The 14,985-nt window shown below is 49.6% G+C and overlaps 17 non-coding genes and 1 pseudogene across 17 annotated transcripts; all 18 read right to left on the minus strand.

Annotated features, from left to right (window-relative positions):
* Positions 1–9: 9 nt before the first annotated feature.
* Positions 10–200, minus strand: LOC144538678 (U2 spliceosomal RNA). The gene has a single exon (XR_013504462.1). It is a non-coding gene; the product is annotated as a U2 spliceosomal RNA (small nuclear RNA).
* Positions 201–367: 167 nt separating this feature from the next.
* On the minus strand, positions 368–483 carry LOC144539028 (U5 spliceosomal RNA). The gene has a single exon (XR_013504749.1). It is a non-coding gene; the product is annotated as a U5 spliceosomal RNA (small nuclear RNA).
* Positions 484–1,066: 583 nt separating this feature from the next.
* On the minus strand, positions 1,067–1,257 carry LOC144538679 (U2 spliceosomal RNA). The gene has a single exon (XR_013504463.1). It is a non-coding gene; the product is annotated as a U2 spliceosomal RNA (small nuclear RNA).
* Positions 1,258–1,424: 167 nt separating this feature from the next.
* Positions 1,425–1,540, minus strand: LOC144539029 (U5 spliceosomal RNA). Its single transcript, XR_013504750.1, has one exon. It is a non-coding gene; the product is annotated as a U5 spliceosomal RNA (small nuclear RNA).
* Positions 1,541–2,123: 583 nt separating this feature from the next.
* Positions 2,124–2,314, minus strand: LOC144538680 (U2 spliceosomal RNA). Its single transcript, XR_013504464.1, has one exon. It is a non-coding gene; the product is annotated as a U2 spliceosomal RNA (small nuclear RNA).
* A 167-nt stretch (positions 2,315–2,481) lies between these two features.
* Positions 2,482–2,597, minus strand: LOC144539030 (U5 spliceosomal RNA). Its single transcript, XR_013504751.1, has one exon. It is a non-coding gene; the product is annotated as a U5 spliceosomal RNA (small nuclear RNA).
* A 583-nt stretch (positions 2,598–3,180) lies between these two features.
* Positions 3,181–3,356, minus strand: LOC144538862 (U2 spliceosomal RNA; annotated as a pseudogene).
* A 5,750-nt stretch (positions 3,357–9,106) lies between these two features.
* Positions 9,107–9,222, minus strand: LOC144539031 (U5 spliceosomal RNA). Its single transcript, XR_013504752.1, has one exon. It is a non-coding gene; the product is annotated as a U5 spliceosomal RNA (small nuclear RNA).
* Positions 9,223–9,805: 583 nt separating this feature from the next.
* LOC144538682 (U2 spliceosomal RNA) lies at positions 9,806–9,996 on the minus strand. The gene has a single exon (XR_013504466.1). It is a non-coding gene; the product is annotated as a U2 spliceosomal RNA (small nuclear RNA).
* Positions 9,997–10,163: 167 nt separating this feature from the next.
* On the minus strand, positions 10,164–10,279 carry LOC144539032 (U5 spliceosomal RNA). Its single transcript, XR_013504753.1, has one exon. It is a non-coding gene; the product is annotated as a U5 spliceosomal RNA (small nuclear RNA).
* Positions 10,280–10,862: 583 nt separating this feature from the next.
* On the minus strand, positions 10,863–11,053 carry LOC144538683 (U2 spliceosomal RNA). Its single transcript, XR_013504467.1, has one exon. It is a non-coding gene; the product is annotated as a U2 spliceosomal RNA (small nuclear RNA).
* Positions 11,054–11,220: 167 nt separating this feature from the next.
* On the minus strand, positions 11,221–11,336 carry LOC144539033 (U5 spliceosomal RNA). The gene has a single exon (XR_013504754.1). It is a non-coding gene; the product is annotated as a U5 spliceosomal RNA (small nuclear RNA).
* A 583-nt stretch (positions 11,337–11,919) lies between these two features.
* LOC144538684 (U2 spliceosomal RNA) lies at positions 11,920–12,110 on the minus strand. Its single transcript, XR_013504468.1, has one exon. It is a non-coding gene; the product is annotated as a U2 spliceosomal RNA (small nuclear RNA).
* Positions 12,111–12,277: 167 nt separating this feature from the next.
* On the minus strand, positions 12,278–12,393 carry LOC144539034 (U5 spliceosomal RNA). The gene has a single exon (XR_013504755.1). It is a non-coding gene; the product is annotated as a U5 spliceosomal RNA (small nuclear RNA).
* A 583-nt stretch (positions 12,394–12,976) lies between these two features.
* Positions 12,977–13,167, minus strand: LOC144538685 (U2 spliceosomal RNA). The gene has a single exon (XR_013504469.1). It is a non-coding gene; the product is annotated as a U2 spliceosomal RNA (small nuclear RNA).
* A 167-nt stretch (positions 13,168–13,334) lies between these two features.
* Positions 13,335–13,450, minus strand: LOC144539035 (U5 spliceosomal RNA). Its single transcript, XR_013504756.1, has one exon. It is a non-coding gene; the product is annotated as a U5 spliceosomal RNA (small nuclear RNA).
* A 583-nt stretch (positions 13,451–14,033) lies between these two features.
* LOC144538686 (U2 spliceosomal RNA) lies at positions 14,034–14,224 on the minus strand. The gene has a single exon (XR_013504470.1). It is a non-coding gene; the product is annotated as a U2 spliceosomal RNA (small nuclear RNA).
* Positions 14,225–14,391: 167 nt separating this feature from the next.
* Positions 14,392–14,507, minus strand: LOC144539036 (U5 spliceosomal RNA). Its single transcript, XR_013504757.1, has one exon. It is a non-coding gene; the product is annotated as a U5 spliceosomal RNA (small nuclear RNA).
* Positions 14,508–14,985: the final 478 nt, after the last annotated feature.

Consider the following 14,985-nt stretch of genomic DNA (forward strand, 5'->3'; position numbering starts at 1 on the left):
AGAGTGAGAGAAGGGTGCACCGTTCCCAGCGGCACTGCAATACCGGGTCGATGCGTGGAGCGAACGGAGCAAGCCCCTTTTTCAACTCCTGGTTCTAAAAATCCGTTTAATATGTTGTCCCCTTATAGAGGACGTATCAGATATTAAACTGATAAGAACAGATACTACACTTGATCTTAGCCAAAAGGCCGAGAAGCGATAACCCCTGGCCGTTGGCAGCACAAGGCCGCCCCTCCGGTCCGGTCCGTCCTCGTCGGGGTGTCACAGTATTTTGCCATAACAACTGCTGGTGCTTAGCACCTCCGCCCACGGAGTCTCTGGTGTACTTGTTGACCTAGTTTTCTATTTCCTTGCACAACGGTACAGGGCTCAGCCAAAGTGCTAAGCCCGCCAAAAATACCTTTAACTCTTTGGTGTTACTCTCCACGGAAGTCTTTAGTAAAAGGCGAAAGACTTATGCGTTATGAAGAGAAACCAGAGTAAGCACAGCCTCCGGCCACAAGAGCAGCCAAAGACCCTAGTCGTCTCGGTCAACAGCTTCACGGTGCTCCCCGTTTGGCTAGCTGCATAGCAAAGTACAGGCCACGCCTTTGCTGGCACTCCACCCCGCCTTCTCAGGAGCTTAATCCAATCCGATGACCCGGAAACTCATGCGTAGCCATTGCGCGCAGGCTCCTAGAGCCACTGCAATGACTGGTCAATCCCCCGTGCTCAAAATCACTGGTCTTGTTGTGTTAAAGTGCGCAAAGCTTGAGGGGAACAGGCCGCGCTTGTTTGTACAGCATGTCTACCCGTCGGGGCAATTGAACCCTTGTCCCCTGCGCAACAAGTAGGAAGATTGGCCACTGTACTAAGCAGGAGCACACTCTTTCACACCCTGAATAAGCTACCGGTGAGAATAGATTAGCTAAGGCAAACGGGGAGAAAACGCAGCACAGGCTGCTTTGACCAATTTCGAGGCGCACAAAAGCGCCGTCCACTTTGTTCTTGGTCTTTCGGTCAAATTAGGTATGACTTGCAGACTGGCTTTCCATGTTTTCAAACGTTGCTTTTCCACAGAGTGAGAGAAGGGTGCACCGTTCCCAGCGGCACTGCAATACCGGGTCGATGCGTGGAGCGAACGGAGCAAGCCCCTTTTTCAACTCCTGGTTCTAAAAATCCGTTTAATATGTTGTCCCCTTATAGAGGACGTATCAGATATTAAACTGATAAGAACAGATACTACACTTGATCTTAGCCAAAAGGCCGAGAAGCGATAACCCCTGGCCGTTGGCAGCACAAGGCCGCCCCTCCGGTCCGGTCCGTCCTCGTCGGGGTGTCACAGTATTTTGCCATAACAACTGCTGGTGCTTAGCACCTCCGCCCACGGAGTCTCTGGTGTACTTGTTGACCTAGTTTTCTATTTCCTTGCACAACGGTACAGGGCTCAGCCAAAGTGCTAAGCCCGCCAAAAATACCTTTAACTCTTTGGTGTTACTCTCCACGGAAGTCTTTAGTAAAAGGCGAAAGACTTATGCGTTATGAAGAGAAACCAGAGTAAGCACAGCCTCCGGCCACAAGAGCAGCCAAAGACCCTAGTCGTCTCGGTCAACAGCTTCACGGTGCTCCCCGTTTGGCTAGCTGCATAGCAAAGTACAGGCCACGCCTTTGCTGGCACTCCACCCCGCCTTCTCAGGAGCTTAATCCAATCCGATGACCCGGAAACTCATGCGTAGCCATTGCGCGCAGGCTCCTAGAGCCACTGCAATGACTGGTCAATCCCCCGTGCTCAAAATCACTGGTCTTGTTGTGTTAAAGTGCGCAAAGCTTGAGGGGAACAGGCCGCGCTTGTTTGTACAGCATGTCTACCCGTCGGGGCAATTGAACCCTTGTCCCCTGCGCAACAAGTAGGAAGATTGGCCACTGTACTAAGCAGGAGCACACTCTTTCACACCCTGAATAAGATACCGGTGAGAATAGATTAGCTAAGGCAAACGGGGAGAAAACGCAGCACAGGCTGCTTTGACCAATTTCGAGGCGCACAAAAGCGCCGTCCACTTTGTTCTTGGTCTTTCGGTCAAATTAGGTATGACTTGCAGACTGGCTTTCCATGTTTTCAAACGTTGCTTTTCCACAGAGTGAGAGAAGGGTGCACCGTTCCCAGCGGCACTGCAATACCGGGTCGATGCGTGGAGCGAACGGAGCAAGCCCCTTTTTCAACTCCTGGTTCTAAAAATCCGTTTAATATGTTGTCCCCTTATAGAGGACGTATCAGATATTAAACTGATAAGAACAGATACTACACTTGATCTTAGCCAAAAGGCCGAGAAGCGATAACCCCTGGCCGTTGGCAGCACAAGGCCGCCCCTCCGGTCCGGTCCGTCCTCGTCGGGGTGTCACAGTATTTTGCCATAACAACTGCTGGTGCTTAGCACCTCCGCCCACGGAGTCTCTGGTGTACTTGTTGACCTAGTTTTCTATTTCCTTGCACAACGGTACAGGGCTCAGCCAAAGTGCTAAGCCCGCCAAAAATACCTTTAACTCTTTGGTGTTACTCTCCACGGAAGTCTTTAGTAAAAGGCGAAAGACTTATGCGTTATGAAGAGAAACCAGAGTAAGCACAGCCTCCGGCCACAAGAGCAGCCAAAGACCCTAGTCGTCTCGGTCAACAGCTTCACGGTGCTCCCCGTTTGGCTAGCTGCATAGCAAAGTACAGGCCACGCCTTTGCTGGCACTCCACCCCGCCTTCTCAGGAGCTTAATCCAATCCGATGACCCGGAAACTCATGCGTAGCCATTGCGCGCAGGCTCCTAGAGCCACTGCAATGACTGGTCAATCCCCCGTGCTCAAAATCACTGGTCTTGTTGTGTTAAAGTGCGCAAAGCTTGAGGGGAACAGGCCGCGCTTGTTTGTACAGCATGTCTACCCGTCGGGGCAATTGAACCCTTGTCCCCTGCGCAACAAGTAGGAAGATTGGCCACTGTACTAAGCAGGAGCACACTCTTTCACACCCTGAATAAGCTACCGGTGAGAATAGATTAGCTAAGGCAAACGGGGAGAAAACGCAGCACAGGCTGCTTTGACCAATTTCGAGGCACACAAAAGCGCCGTCCACTTTGTTCTTGGTCTTTCGGTCAAATTAGGTATGACTTGCAGACTGGCTTTCCATGTTTTCAAACGTTGCTTTTCCACAGAGTGAGAGAAGGGTGCACCGTTCCCAGCGGCACTGCAATACCGGGTCGATGCGTGGAGCGAACGGAGCAAGCCCCTTTTTCAACTCCTGGTTCTAAAAATCCGTTTAATATGTTGTCCCCTTATAGAGGACGTATCAGATATTAAACTGATAAGAACAGATTTTTTCTTTCGAAAAAATTTATTGACACTTTTTTCAAAAAAGTCGTACACTGTTTACAATCATAAAATCCTTTCACAAACACACATCTTTTCAAAATACAACAAACAAATAAATATGAATACTCTGTAAAACCACGTTCCTTTGTTTAAAACAATAAAAGCAATTGTTTTAAAGTGGATTACAGATAAGATAACATTGTATTAAAAGTTGTGGAAAATAAATAAATAAATGAATAAATAAATAATTGTCTCTGTGTATATCAGTGTACATTCGTTGTGCAGGGGCGGGATGAGTCCCTAACAAGGATCAACTCATCCCGCTCTCCCCAACAGCTTTGGGTCTCTCGGAACCTGTTCCTGGTGCTCAGAGGGGACCCTCTCCCTTCTGCTCCTTCCCACCTGCCACACCCGGAGAGCCAGGCCGCCGCTGCCTTGACCCTTTATTTGTGTGGCTCCGGCTCCCACGTCCGAATGGGCACAGAGGCGATTCTTCTTTGTGGCTGCGTCCTAGGCCTGCCGCCTGCAGCGACGGCTGCTTGCACCGCCGCTGTGGCCATCTGGATCGCAGCCACGGGGGGGATCTGCATGTGCTTCCTTACCAGCAGGTTTCTGGAGGTCCATATGGCGTCTTTGATGGCGGCCAGGGTGAGCCACTGTTTGGCAAAGTCTGCTGGTAATGTTTGTTCCTGGCCCACCCCGTACAGCACTAGCTGTGCTGTCAGGACCTCCCCTGCTGGTAAGTACGGGAATTTTAGGGAGCCGGCCATTGCCCACTGGTCTACAGCAGCGCTGCACTCCCAGAGCAGATGCCTCACCGACTCAGGTGCGCCACACCCCGGTCGGGGGCAAGTTGAGAGCGTTGACATGCCCCGGGAGTGCATTACGGACCTGACTGGGAGGATCTCATGAGCCACCATCCACGACAGGTCCCGGAGTCTGTTCGGGAGGGCGGGATGGTTTACGTTGCGCCAAACTGTTGAGGACTCACCTATTGTGAGCCCGCGCACTGGATACATTGATTCCCGCTCCTGCACAACAGAGAGAAGAGAGCGATGGTGGGTTAAAATAGACAGCTCCTCTTGCTCTAGTTTAAAATGCTTTAAGAATTTCCGGATAAAAGCGTAGGCCGGTGGCAGATTAAAAGACACAGGTACTCTAAGATCAACGGGTAAAACTTTTAGGTGTCTGAGGTAGGACCCCATCCAGAATCGTGCCATTGCTGTCGTTTTGTCATCTCTGGATGGGGCTGTGGCGTAGGTGATGTGCAGGGTGCTGTATCGGCTTCCTAAAAACTGGTGTAGGTCCGGGACTCCCTTTCCTCCTTTCTCTTTCGGCTTTTTCATCACCTCTCTCCTCAGCCTCTCCCACTTGGACCCCCACAGGAAATAAAAGATGGCGCGTTCCAGATCTAAAAGCACTCTTCGTGGTGGGATAAAAACAGAACTGATTAATAAAAGCAAAGGTAAAAACACTGCTTTAATGATTAAAACCTTTCCTTCCATTGTCAGTCTTCTAAGTCCCCAGTACCCTAGTCTCTGTCTAACTTTCCCTACCACGTCTGGCCAGTTTCCTTTTCCTCCCCCCTCCCTGTCAAATTTAACCCCCAGTATTTTTTGGTCAGTCTGGGTCACAGTCAAGGGGAGTCCTGTCGTCTCGGTCGCTGTCCACGGTCCGTAAGTTTGGGCTTGAGTCTTATCTCGGTTAAGCTTTGACCCAGAGGCCTGTCCGAACCAGTCAGTCAAGTCCAGTGTCCTGTTGACAGATAAAAGGTCAGTACATAAAATGTTAAAATCGTCCATATATATTGCACATTTGGTGGTCAATCCCCCGCTCCCCGGGATTGCCACCCCATTGATTCTTTGGTCCCTTCTCAAGATCTGTGCCAACGGCTCTATACAGGTCACGTAGAGGAGGGCTGATAACGGACAACCCTGACGGACACCGCAGTGTATGTTAACTGCTTTTGTTAGATGCCCATTAACAACAAATCTGCTGGTAATGTCCCGGTACAGCAATCCCACCCAAGCTATAAACCTTTCTGGAAACCCCATTTTTTGCAGTACCTGGAAAAGGTACTGGTGCGAGATCCGATCAAAGGCTTTCTCAAAATCTAAATTTAGGACTACTAGCCGGATGTTTCTGTCTCTCGCATAACAGATGGTGTCTCGGATCAGTACGAGGCTGTCGGTGATCTTCCTCCCCGGGATGGCACAGGCTTGATCCGGGTGAATCACCTCCTCTAAAACCAGGGACATACGAGCAGATAAAAGTTTACTAAAAAGTTTGCAGTCAAGATTTAAGAGGGTGATAGGTCTCCAGTTTTTCAGTTCAGTCCTGTCATTTTTTTTGTATAGTAGAGTCACTATCCCTGCTCTAAAACTGTCAGGTAGTCTGTCTAGTCCTTCGAAATCCATAAAAACAGAAAGTAGGTCCGGTGCTAAAATGTCCCAAAAAGTCAGATAAAAGTCCAAGGGAAGCCCGTCTTCTCCTGGGGACTTCCCTTTCTTAAAATTTTGTACACATTTATCTAACTCTAAAAGGGTAAAACCTTGGGTTAAAAGCACACTGTCCTTTACTGTTTTGTCAATGAATTTTAAAACCTCTGTCATGGTGTCTGTTTTAATATTTTTTTCTTTGTAAAGATCCCCGTAAAAGCTCTCTATAGTGTCTTTGATTTCTTCTGTTGTGTTTGCTGTGTACCCACTTTCTTTTTTTAGTTGTAAAATACCCCCCCCTTTGTTGACAATTTTCTTAAAAAAAATATCTGGTACACTTTTCCCCTTCCTCGATCTCCCTTTCTTTACTTCTTAGAATGACACCCTTACTTTTAATGTCTGCTAAAACCGACATTTCTGTTTTGACTTGTTTAATATCTTCGCTAAAATCCATGCCCTGTTGCTGTAGTTTAAAATAGCGCTGTAGTCGCTTCTGCAGTCCCAGCATGCGTCTGTTTTCCTTATCTTTTTTCTTTTTACCTGCCTTTCTAAAAAAAGTCTGGGTCTTTCCCTTCACCATTTCCCACCAGTGTGCACGTGTGTCGTACAAGTCTTGAAGGGTCTGCCACTCTTTATACTGCTCCCTGAACTGGCTAACTAACTCCCTATCCTCTAACAGGGAGCAGTTGAGCTTCCACAGACCACTTCCTGTTGTCAAACCCGAAAAAGGTGAGAGGGTGCAGGAGAGCATTATGTGATCAGAGAAGAAAACAGGGGTCAATCTAGCATCGGTTGGCGGGCAGTCCCTTGTAAAAATATAGTCTATGCGAGAGGCTCTGTTGCCGTCACCACTGAACCAGGTGAAGCCTTCCTCTCCGGGATGCATGATTTTAAAACAGTCTTGGAGTTTAAAATCCCTGCATAAACCCTGCAATAAACACGATGTTTTATCAATTTTAAAATCCTCCCCTGCCCCCTTCCTATCCTTGCTGGATAAAACACAGTTAAAATCCCCTCCTACCACTAGCGGTGCCCTACCCAGCAAGTGGGACTGCAGGTCTTCTAAAAGGTCATACCTGTCGTTTCTGTCGTTAAAACCATAAATATTTAGTACGTTAAAATCCTTTCCCATGTACGTCAGATGTGCTAAAAGTGCCCGCCCGTCTCTCACCACAGTGCTGCCCTTCACCAGAATAGAGGGGTTTTTAATTAAAATGGCCACTCCATCGTTCCTGTTTTCATTTGATCCGCTCCATATGGATTCTTGTGGCCACTTCTCCTCCCATTCCCTGTAGTGTTTTAAAAACGGTATGGCACACTCCTGGAGTAAAAACACATCTGCATTAAAAGCACTCAGAAAGGATAAAACTGTTGTGGCTCTAACTCCTGACCTCACACTTCTCACATTGAGGGTGGAAATGATGAGGGTCATGTGTATTATGTTTAAAACAACAGGCATGACAGTTTAAAAGAATTGAAATAACAGGGTTAAAAACCTAAAAGAGAAATGCAGCTAACCAAATAATTGTGAATGCAGCTCTTCCTTTCCCTTTATGGGGGAAAGGGGAGGGGTCTGAGCTCCATTCCCTTTCCGGACTCTGGCAGCTGGTCTTGGGGGTAATGCCGCGTTCAGTACTGAGTCCTTGGGGGTTGATTGCAGAGCTACATTTAAAAAGGAGACCTGGTTTGGAGAACTGGAGGGGAAGACTCTGGACTCCTCCACAGACGAGCTGTCTGAGGGGTACACAGCTCTCCCCCGCTTCCCTGAGGCTCCAGGAGTCTCAGGGGACAGTTCTGAAGCAGGCCTCTTGATTTGCTGGGCATCGGGGAGGGGGCCATCATTTCCAGTTCCGCTCTCTGCCTGCATTGCCTCCTCTCCCTCAGCACTCTCCATTTGTGGGGCAATAACAGGCCCCTCCCCCTCTCCCGCCTCACCTGATCCCTCTCCTCCAACCACAGGATTTGGCGGGAGATTTGAATTTTCTAGCCCAGCCTTTTCAATTTGCTCTCCAACTGCCTCCCTTTGTCCACCATCTTGTTCCTCATTCTCGGCCTTCTTGTTAGCCTTTAGCTTGTTGGCAAAGGATTTTGGGCAATCTCTGAAGATATGATTTGACTCTCCACAAAGATTACACTTTCTGCCATTTGGACACTGCTCAAAAGCATGCCCAATTTCTCTACACTTCCCACAAACAATTTTTTGGCACGCTTCTACCAGGTGCCCATGCTCACCACACTTGCGGCAGAGCTTGGGTTGTCCCTGGTAGTGAATGTAGCCTCTGTTGTCTCCCAGAACTATCATTGATGGCAGATGTTTCAGGCCCTGGTAGCCCTGGGGGTCCTGCCATTGTTGAATGGGGACCCTCCAGGCGCAAGTCCAAATGCCATCCTCATCTCTCACTTTGGTAGCCTGGCCCTTAACAGTGCAATATCTTCCCAGCCACAAACAAATGTCATCTGCATTCACTGTCTCATTGAACATTCTGACAATAACCACTTTTGAGGCATTGTCAGTCAGTTTCTCTACATTGAAAGCAGAAAACTGGGTTTTTACCTTTTCAAAGCGTGTCCAAAATTCTCTATGCACAATCGCGGATCCGAAACTTACATCGAATCCTTTGTTGAAGGGAAGGGTCAAAATACAATTCAAGTCCTTTGCCGTGAAACCTAATGCCTTTTGTATGAGCTTCCTGGAGAAGTCCATTCTGGACATCTCCAGGAGCCTGCCATCTTTTTCTTTAAACTTAAAACGCACGCTGTGGTGCCTCCGCATGCCGGCATGGCCAGCCGACATGGTGGGGACACCACACGTTAAGAACAATTAAGAAAACTAAACCACCACGTACAAAAACCAAAGAACTAAAAACAGGGCTAAAAGGAGAATAAAACAGTGAAATCACTCCTAAAAGGTGAAATACAAAACACTTACCTTTTCTCGGGTGGTTTGGGTCTTGGTGAAGGTCTCACAGAGGGCAGGCAAGCAAAGACTCTGAGCCGATGAATTCCTGTTGGTGAAAGAAATACAACCACAAAAAATTGTAATATTTTTCACTTTAGGAATAAATATATTATCCTCCCAAGTGTGGGTAACAATCAATGCCACAAACAGGCAAGAATTTTTACCACCAGCAGGAGGCGATCGCAGTCTTAGCCAAAAGGCCGAGAAGCGATAACCCCTGGCCGTTGGCAGCACAAGGCCGCCCCTCCGGTCCGGTCCGTCCTCGTCGGGGTGTCACAGTATTTTGCCATAACAACTGCTGGTGCTTAGCACCTCCGCCCACGGAGTCTCTGGTGTACTTGTTGACCTAGTTTTCTATTTCCTTGCACAACGGTACAGGGCTCAGCCAAAGTGCTAAGCCCGCCAAAAATACCTTTAACTCTTTGGTGTTACTCTCCACGGAAGTCTTTAGTAAAAGGCGAAAGACTTATGCGTTATGAAGAGAAACCAGAGTAAGCACAGCCTCCGGCCACAAGAGCAGCCAAAGACCCTAGTCGTCTCGGTCAACAGCTTCACGGTGCTCCCCGTTTGGCTAGCTGCATAGCAAAGTACAGGCCACGCCTTTGCTGGCACTCCACCCCGCCTTCTCAGGAGCTTAATCCAATCCGATGACCCGGAAACTCATGCGTAGCCATTGCGCGCAGGCTCCTAGAGCCACTGCAATGACTGGTCAATCCCCCGTGCTCAAAATCACTGGTCTTGTTGTGTTAAAGTGCGCAAAGCTTGAGGGGAACAGGCCGCGCTTGTTTGTACAGCATGTCTACCCGTCGGGGCAATTGAACCCTTGTCCCCTGCGCAACAAGTAGGAAGATTGGCCACTGTACTAAGCAGGAGCACACTCTTTCACACCCTGAATAAGCTACCGGTGAGAATAGATTAGCTAAGGCAAACGGGGAGAAAACGCAGCACAGGCTGCTTTGACCAATTTCGAGGCGCACAAAAGCGCCGTCCACTTTGTTCTTGGTCTTTCGGTCAAATTAGGTATGACTTGCAGACTGGCTTTCCATGTTTTCAAACGTTGCTTTTCCACAGAGTGAGAGAAGGGTGCACCGTTCCCAGCGGCACTGCAATACCGGGTCGATGCGTGGAGCGAACGGAGCAAGCCCCTTTTTCAACTCCTGGTTCTAAAAATCCGTTTAATATGTTGTCCCCTTATAGAGGACGTATCAGATATTAAACTGATAAGAACAGATACTACACTTGATCTTAGCCAAAAGGCCGAGAAGCGATAACCCCTGGCCGTTGGCAGCACAAGGCCGCCCCTCCGGTCCGGTCCGTCCTCGTCGGGGTGTCACAGTATTTTGCCATAACAACTGCTGGTGCTTAGCACCTCCGCCCACGGAGTCTCTGGTGTACTTGTTGACCTAGTTTTCTATTTCCTTGCACAACGGTACAGGGCTCAGCCAAAGTGCTAAGCCCGCCAAAAATACCTTTAACTCTTTGGTGTTACTCTCCACGGAAGTCTTTAGTAAAAGGCGAAAGACTTATGCGTTATGAAGAGAAACCAGAGTAAGCACAGCCTCCGGCCACAAGAGCAGCCAAAGACCCTAGTCGTCTCGGTCAACAGCTTCACGGTGCTCCCCGTTTGGCTAGCTGCATAGCAAAGTACAGGCCACGCCTTTGCTGGCACTCCACCCCGCCTTCTCAGGAGCTTAATCCAATCCGATGACCCGGAAACTCATGCGTAGCCATTGCGCGCAGGCTCCTAGAGCCACTGCAATGACTGGTCAATCCCCCGTGCTCAAAATCACTGGTCTTGTTGTGTTAAAGTGCGCAAAGCTTGAGGGGAACAGGCCGCGCTTGTTTGTACAGCATGTCTACCCGTCGGGGCAATTGAACCCTTGTCCCCTGCGCAACAAGTAGGAAGATTGGCCACTGTACTAAGCAGGAGCACACTCTTTCACACCCTGAATAAGCTACCGGTGAGAATAGATTAGCTAAGGCAAACGGGGAGAAAACGCAGCACAGGCTGCTTTGACCAATTTCGAGGCGCACAAAAGCGCCGTCCACTTTGTTCTTGGTCTTTCGGTCAAATTAGGTATGACTTGCAGACTGGCTTTCCATGTTTTCAAACGTTGCTTTTCCACAGAGTGAGAGAAGGGTGCACCGTTCCCAGCGGCACTGCAATACCGGGTCGATGCGTGGAGCGAACGGAGCAAGCCCCTTTTTCAACTCCTGGTTCTAAAAATCCGTTTAATATGTTGTCCCCTTATAGAGGACGTATCAGATATTAAACTGATAAGAACAGATACTACACTTGATCTTAGCCAAAAGGCCGAGAAGCGATAACCCCTGGCCGTTGGCAGCACAAGGCCGCCCCTCCGGTCCGGTCCGTCCTCGTCGGGGTGTCACAGTATTTTGCCATAACAACTGCTGGTGCTTAGCACCTCCGCCCACGGAGTCTCTGGTGTACTTGTTGACCTAGTTTTCTATTTCCTTGCACAACGGTACAGGGCTCAGCCAAAGTGCTAAGCCCGCCAAAAATACCTTTAACTCTTTGGTGTTACTCTCCACGGAAGTCTTTAGTAAAAGGCGAAAGACTTATGCGTTATGAAGAGAAACCAGAGTAAGCACAGCCTCCGGCCACAAGAGCAGCCAAAGACCCTAGTCGTCTCGGTCAACAGCTTCACGGTGCTCCCCGTTTGGCTAGCTGCATAGCAAAGTACAGGCCACGCCTTTGCTGGCACTCCACCCCGCCTTCTCAGGAGCTTAATCCAATCCGATGACCCGGAAACTCATGCGTAGCCATTGCGCGCAGGCTCCTAGAGCCACTGCAATGACTGGTCAATCCCCCGTGCTCAAAATCACTGGTCTTGTTGTGTTAAAGTGCGCAAAGCTTGAGGGGAACAGGCCGCGCTTGTTTGTACAGCATGTCTACCCGTCGGGGCAATTGAACCCTTGTCCCCTGCGCAACAAGTAGGAAGATTGGCCACTGTACTAAGCAGGAGCACACTCTTTCACACCCTGAATAAGCTACCGGTGAGAATAGATTAGCTAAGGCAAACGGGGAGAAAACGCAGCACAGGCTGCTTTGACCAATTTCGAGGCGCACAAAAGCGCCGTCCACTTTGTTCTTGGTCTTTCGGTCAAATTAGGTATGACTTGCAGACTGGCTTTCCATGTTTTCAAACGTTGCTTTTCCACAGAGTGAGAGAAGGGTGCACCGTTCCCAGCGGCACTGCAATACCGGGTCGATGCGTGGAGCGAACGGAGCAAGCCCCTTTTTCAACTCCTGGTTCTAAAAATCCGTTTAATATGTTGTCCCCTTATAGAGGACGTATCAGATATTAAACTGATAAGAACAGATACTACACTTGATCTTAGCCAAAAGGCCGAGAAGCGATAACCCCTGGCCGTTGGCAGCACAAGGCCGCCCCTCCGGTCCGGTCCGTCCTCGTCGGGGTGTCACAGTATTTTGCCATAACAACTGCTGGTGCTTAGCACCTCCGCCCACGGAGTCTCTGGTGTACTTGTTGACCTAGTTTTCTATTTCCTTGCACAACGGTACAGGGCTCAGCCAAAGTGCTAAGCCCGCCAAAAATACCTTTAACTCTTTGGTGTTACTCTCCACGGAAGTCTTTAGTAAAAGGCGAAAGACTTATGCGTTATGAAGAGAAACCAGAGTAAGCACAGCCTCCGGCCACAAGAGCAGCCAAAGACCCTAGTCGTCTCGGTCAACAGCTTCACGGTGCTCCCCGTTTGGCTAGCTGCATAGCAAAGTACAGGCCACGCCTTTGCTGGCACTCCACCCCGCCTTCTCAGGAGCTTAATCCAATCCGATGACCCGGAAACTCATGCGTAGCCATTGCGCGCAGGCTCCTAGAGCCACTGCAATGACTGGTCAATCCCCCGTGCTCAAAATCACTGGTCTTGTTGTGTTAAAGTGCGCAAAGCTTGAGGGGAACAGGCCGCGCTTGTTTGTACAGCATGTCTACCCGTCGGGGCAATTGAACCCTTGTCCCCTGCGCAACAAGTAGGAAGATTGGCCACTGTACTAAGCAGGAGCACACTCTTTCACACCCTGAATAAGCTACCGGTGAGAATAGATTAGCTAAGGCAAACGGGGAGAAAACGCAGCACAGGCTGCTTTGACCAATTTCGAGGCGCACAAAAGCGCCGTCCACTTTGTTCTTGGTCTTTCGGTCAAATTAGGTATGACTTGCAGACTGGCTTTCCATGTTTTCAAACGTTGCTTTTCCACAGAGTGAGAGAAGGGTGCACCGTTCCCAGCGGCACTGCAATACCGGGTCGATGCGTGGAGCGAACGGAGCAAGCCCCTTTTTCAACTCCTGGTTCTAAAAATCCGTTTAATATGTTGTCCCCTTATAGAGGACGTATCAGATATTAAACTGATAAGAACAGATACTACACTTGATCTTAGCCAAAAGGCCGAGAAGCGATAACCCCTGGCCGTTGGCAGCACAAGGCCGCCCCTCCGGTCCGGTCCGTCCTCGTCGGGGTGTCACAGTATTTTGCCATAACAACTGCTGGTGCTTAGCACCTCCGCCCACGGAGTCTCTGGTGTACTTGTTGACCTAGTTTTCTATTTCCTTGCACAACGGTACAGGGCTCAGCCAAAGTGCTAAGCCCGCCAAAAATACCTTTAACTCTTTGGTGTTACTCTCCACGGAAGTCTTTAGTAAAAGGCGAAAGACTTATGCGTTATGAAGAGAAACCAGAGTAAGCACAGCCTCCGGCCACAAGAGCAGCCAAAGACCCTAGTCGTCTCGGTCAACAGCTTCACGGTGCTCCCCGTTTGGCTAGCTGCATAGCAAAGTACAGGCCACGCCTTTGCTGGCACTCCACCCCGCCTTCTCAGGAGCTTAATCCAATCCGATGACCCGGAAACTCATGCGTAGCCATTGCGCGCAGGCTCCTAGAGCCACTGCAATGACTGGTCAATCCCCCGTGCTCAAAATCACTGGTCTTGTTGTGTTAAAGTGCGCAAAGCTTGAGGGGAACAGGCCGCGCTTGTTTGTACAGCATGTCTACCCGTCGGGGCAATTGAACCCTTGTCCCCTGCGCAACAAGTAGGAAGATTGGCCACTGTACTAAGCAGGAGCACACTCTTTCACACCCTGAATAAGCTACCGGTGAGAATAGATTAGCTAAGGCAAACGGGGAGAAAACGCAGCACAGGCTGCTTTGACCAATTTCGAGGCGCACAAAAGCGCCGTCCACTTTGTTCTTGGTCTTTCGGTCAAATTAGGTATGACTTGCAGACTGGCTTTCCATGTTTTCAAACGTTGCTTTTCCACAGAGTGAGAGAAGGGTGCACCGTTCCCAGCGGCACTGCAATACCGGGTCGATGCGTGGAGCGAACGGAGCAAGCCCCTTTTTCAACTCCTGGTTCTAAAAATCCGTTTAATATGTTGTCCCCTTATAGAGGACGTATCAGATATTAAACTGATAAGAACAGATACTACACTTGATCTTAGCCAAAAGGCCGAGAAGCGATAACCCCTGGCCGTTGGCAGCACAAGGCCGCCCCTCCGGTCCGGTCCGTCCTCGTCGGGGTGTCACAGTATTTTGCCATAACAACTGCTGGTGCTTAGCACCTCCGCCCACGGAGTCTCTGGTGTACTTGTTGACCTAGTTTTCTATTTCCTTGCACAACGGTACAGGGCTCAGCCAAAGTGCTAAGCCCGCCAAAAATACCTTTAACTCTTTGGTGTTACTCTCCACGGAAGTCTTTAGTAAAAGGCGAAAGACTTATGCGTTATGAAGAGAAACCAGAGTAAGCACAGCCTCCGGCCACAAGAGCAGCCAAAGACCCTAGTCGTCTCGGTCAACAGCTTCACGGTGCTCCCCGTTTGGCTAGCTGCATAGCAAAGTACAGGCCACGCCTTTGCTGGCACTCCACCCCGCCTTCTCAGGAGCTTAATCCAATCCGATGACCCGGAAACTCATGCGTAGCCATTGCGCGCAGGCTCCTAGAGCCACTGCAATGACTGGTCAATCCCCCGTGCTCAAAATCACTGGTCTTGTTGTGTTAAAGTGCGCAAAGCTTGAGGGGAACAGGCCGCGCTTGTTTGTACAGCATGTCTACCCGTCGGGGCAATTGAACCCTTGTCCCCTGCGCAACAAGTAGGAAGATTGGCCACTGTACTAAGCAGGAGCACACTCTTTCACACCCTGAATAAGCTACCGGTGAGAATAGATTAGCTAAGGCAAACGGGGAGAAAACGCAGCACAGGCTGCTTTGACCAATTTCGAGGC

Source organism: Centroberyx gerrardi, chromosome 4, assembly GCF_048128805.1.
Source record: "Centroberyx gerrardi isolate f3 chromosome 4, fCenGer3.hap1.cur.20231027, whole genome shotgun sequence".
NCBI lineage: Eukaryota > Metazoa > Chordata > Actinopteri > Beryciformes > Berycidae > Centroberyx > Centroberyx gerrardi.